The 2,826-nt window shown below is 38.9% G+C and overlaps 1 long non-coding RNA gene across 1 annotated transcript in view; it reads left to right on the top strand.

The window, feature by feature from the left end:
- Positions 1 to 1,082, top strand: part of LOC103396363 (uncharacterized) — a 13,032-nt gene extending 11,950 nt beyond the window's left edge. Inside the window, exon 4 of the long non-coding RNA XR_003048702.1 lies at positions 224 to 1,082. This is a non-coding gene — a long non-coding RNA (uncharacterized LOC103396363). The remainder of the gene's footprint in view (positions 1 to 223) is intronic.
- The last annotated feature ends 1,744 nt before the right edge of the window (positions 1,083 to 2,826 follow it).

The raw sequence follows: 2,826 nt of genomic DNA, 5'->3' as shown, positions 1-2,826 counted from the left end.
TTATGCCCGTTAGAAGCAACAGCAAAGTGCTAACCAACTGGGACGTAGATGATCTCATTTTAATCTTTAGGCGGGAAATTACCGAGCTACACCAGGCCTGTCTGTGACAATGACTGAATTTTGTTTTTGTTTTTGCTACTGAAAGTATAGCCAAAGTGTAATTGTGATTAATCACAGCGCAGGAAACGCAGCAAAAGTTCTCAACCTCAACATCTTCTCCCAGTCTACAGCTCACAATGGAGGAAATCTGCTTCTGTCGGTTTGGTTTCACTGAAAGATCACAGGAGCAGAGTTTTTCCAGTTATATACTTCACGTTGTTCTGCAAAAGATCAAGCCCCACTGCAAAAGAGACGGCACTGATTTGTTTTCTGCACAATAGAATGAGCATTCAAACGGCATACACAAGGAGCCATTCTGGCAGAAGAAGACACACGCACTTTACAAAAGGCCGGGGTTTTCGAAGCCGACGGAGCCGTGTTCAATCTCACATGACAAAAAGAAGAGCTCTTTAGTTTCTCTTTGTTGTCTTTTCTTGCGTTCAGATTTAGACACGATGAGTCATGTACCTGTTTATGTTGTTGGTGTCTGACCGGTTGAGCTTGTACACAAGGTTCCATCTGTAAAGCCCACATTACACAATTGCAACCACACAGATCCTTACATAACACTTGTTGTTGTTGTTTTCCACTGCTAGGAAGTATATATTCACTCCTACAGGACCATTCCAAGCTGCATTTTCACAGAGACATTTTAAATCAGTTAATTGCAGTTTTACCTGAGGGCCTTAAGAATCTGCAGATGTCTTTCACTCACAGTCAGCTATTGTTATTTCCATGAGGTCATGCCTTATAAATAAACAGTTGTGTTTATTTATAAGGCCTAAGTAGTTTGACTAGATGGTTGCAGAGGTTTTTGGATCGGTGTTTTACAGCTCCTTTTATTAACTGTGGCATTGATTGTATTTATTTTTCCTTCTAGTAAATAAATATACTGTTTTTATTCCCTTGAAAGGTAAACAAAGGAGAAAAACTTCATCTTTGTAACATCTGTGTAACAATAAAGATATTTTTGTCTTCATGCAGGACATTGATGATTCATGGTGTATATATATATTTGATGTATATAATAAATAACACGAGAGACATTTAAAAGGAAATCACTGCACAGGAAGAAAAAAATAAATCTTCAGATATTTATAACTCATCTAGTGATAAATACAGGAAGCTCTCTTCCTTGTCTGCTCCATAAATTCAACAGTCTCCTCTAAAGGAAAACCTATAGAGTAGAGTGACTCAAGTTAAGAAAACACTGTGAAGTCATCATTTATTCATTACTTCATTCATTTTCGACCACTTGTTCAATTTCAAAGTTGCGGGTGGTTGGAGCCAATCCCAGGAGTAAGGCGTGAGGGAGGGGTGTTTACTGGAAAGAGAGTGTAACCCGGTGGTTCCCAACCCTTTTTTTTTTTGGCCCTGTTTTGTCATTGACAAATTTCTGGCCACCGGACAGAGAGTATTTTTTTCTCTAGAATTAGTTGCAAATATAGAGACGCCATATTATACATATGTCTCTCTGTAATAGTGAGACATTTTCTTTGAATAGAAAAAATGTGAGTTTTTTTCCCCCTCATCCTTGACATTTTGACGTATAGTAATCGCGTGACAACAGATCATCTTCCCACTCTGAGAGACCGCGCAGTGTGTGAGTCCATGTGCTCTGTGCCATCAGTTTTTGATAGAAAATAAATCATTAAAAGTGCGTGTCACGTTTGTTTGTCACAACCACCAATACCAAACTCAGCATGTGGCCTCCAGTAAGATAATTGACGGACTGACACGTTTTCATTCATCAACACTTCACTAATTCATTTCAGCAACCATTTCCCAGTGTGTGATTAGAGATAGGCGAAAACAGTTGAATACAAAACATGCTGCAACTGTTTTCAAACTCAACAAGTGTAGATTAGGGCAAAACCCAACTTGATTTATGCCGAGCTGTGAAGAATTCTTGGATTAAAATATTTAACGAGGCTGTATATCTGTCACTAATGACAGACAGGTCCTAAACTGGGGATTTGTCGAGACTAAAGTCATTCCCAACAGCTGCTTAGGGATGAATCTGTTTATAGGTAAAAGATTTGTGGCATTTCGAAATCCTTTTATGACTGTTCTCTTGCTCAGCCAAGGAGTAGATAAACAGAATGCAGTCTGAGGCAATTTAGGGCTTTTTAATTGGTTCCAGTCTGCAGGCAGGCCTCACAAAACTCAGAGAGATTATGGTTGTGCTCTCTGATTTCTTAGCTCTGGTCGCCATGGATTTGGCCTTTGTGATGTTGATATTGAATAATTAAAAACTAATTTCTATGGTCAGGCCTGTGCATGACTGAAATAAGAAATAATTAATGTGACAATGTGGTCACATCAATTTTTTTCTCAGCTCTGACTTCATCACTCTATGGGAAAGAACAAACAAACAAAGCCAGCACAGCAAAATAAGGAGTGTACAAAACCCTTTAAACCAGCTCCACTTAGCAAATGTGGAGATTTGGAAATTTAAATTTTAAAGCAAAATCTCCAGTAACAACACATGTGTAGGAGATCACTCTACTTCATGTCAGAATTCACACAAAAAACGTAGTAAAATCATAAATATGTGCGCGTCGCACAGACTCGTCGCACACAGTCATAAACTCAAATTCCACCTGAAATATTTGAAAAACGTTACAGCACCAATGGTCCTCATATATTGTTGGCAGTTGTGTGGGACTGTGCAGCTGAGACAGTCCTTTTGACGTCAACCATATGGAGCTCAGTTTCAAAGTCATC

Source organism: Cynoglossus semilaevis, chromosome 20 (assembly GCF_000523025.1).
Source record: "Cynoglossus semilaevis isolate Cse_v1.0 chromosome 20, Cse_v1.0, whole genome shotgun sequence".
Taxonomy (NCBI): Eukaryota; Metazoa; Chordata; class Actinopteri; order Pleuronectiformes; family Cynoglossidae; genus Cynoglossus; species Cynoglossus semilaevis.
Note: the sequence above shows the minus strand (reverse complement) of the source record. Positions and strands in the feature narration are given on the sequence as shown.